Source organism: Elephantulus edwardii, unplaced genomic scaffold (genome assembly GCF_000299155.1).
Source record: "Elephantulus edwardii isolate Elephantulus edwardi_28Jun2011 unplaced genomic scaffold, EleEdw1.0 scaffold00078, whole genome shotgun sequence".
In the NCBI taxonomy this organism is placed as follows: domain Eukaryota; kingdom Metazoa; phylum Chordata; class Mammalia; order Macroscelidea; family Macroscelididae; genus Elephantulus; species Elephantulus edwardii.
Window position 1 is genome coordinate 3,086,072 of NW_006399828.1, and position 1,273 is coordinate 3,087,344.

The 1,273-nt window shown below is 40.6% G+C and overlaps 1 protein-coding gene across 1 annotated transcript in view; it reads left to right on the top strand.

Annotated features, from left to right (window-relative positions):
- Nucleotides 1–1,273, top strand: part of LOC102854293 (chromosome unknown open reading frame, human C12orf29) — a 30,616-nt gene that overhangs the window by 26,104 nt on the left and 3,239 nt on the right. The gene's annotated exons all lie outside the window — the stretch shown is intronic.

Below are 1,273 nucleotides of genomic sequence, written 5' to 3' on the forward strand. Positions count from 1 at the left end.
GATATCACTGCTTCTCTTTATTCTGGAGAGGTCCCTGAAAACAGATTTTCCCAGTGCAATTTGTCTTTTATTTCTTGACTGCTAGTGCCAAAAGTTGATTGTGGAGCCAAAGAAATTATAATTGTTAACAACTTAATCTTTTCTCCATTTATCATGGTGCTGCCAATTGGCTCTACAGTGGTAAGAATCTTTGTCTTCTTGATGTTGCGCTTCAATCCATATTGACGACTACAGTCCTTGACTTTTTGCAGGAAGTGCTTCAGGTCCTCAGTTTCAGCAAGCAAAGTGGTATCTGCATAATGTAAGTTGCTGATGAGTCTTCCTCTAAGTCTGATGCCACATTCTTCCTCATAAAGCCCACCCTCTGACTGATCTCTTCTGCATACAGACTGAAAAGGTATGGAGACAGGACACATCCCTGACTCCTTTCTTTGTTCTGTTCTGGGGACCACTTCCTGGTCCAAATACAGTTTTTGCATGAGAACAATCAAGTGGGGAATCTCCTCCTCACGGTGAGCCACAACTGTGATCCACAGTCAAATGCCTTAGCACAGTCAATGAAACACAGATATTCCTGTGGTACTCTCTTCTTTCTGCCAAGATTCATCTGACATTCGTGATAATGTCTCTAGTGCCATGACCTCTAACCCCTGCTTGTACTTCATGCAGTTACTCTTCCAGGCATTTTGAATAATCTTCAGCAATAATTTTGCTTGTGTGTGATATTACTTAATAATTTCCACACTTTTGGGTCACCCTCTTTTGGAAAGGGAATCAATATGAATCTTTTCCAGTCAGCTGGCCAGGTAGTTGTCCTCCAGATTTCTTGGCACAACCTGGTGAGCACATCCAGGGTTGCAACTATGTCAACTGGTATTCCTTGAGTTCTGCAGCTGTATTTTTTTGCCAAGTCCTGCAGAGCAGCCTGCACTCCCTCCTCCATCACCACTGCCTCTTAATCATAATGTTCCATGAAATTTTTCTGTGTCAATCAATTCTTTTTTTTATTTGTTATTGTTATTTTAACAAAAGTTTACAGAAAACTTGGATTTCCATTCATTCATTGTTGCATCGACCAATTCTTTTGGTATACTGACTCTGTTTACTCCTACTTTTAATGCTTCCTGGATCATTCAATATTCTGCCATAGCATCCTTAGGTCCTGCAACTCAGAGCTTGAATTTGTTCTTTAGTTCTTTTAGCTTAAGAAATGTGGAGCAAGTTCAGCCCATTTGATTTTCCCACTCTGGGCCCTTGCACATTTCATTATAGT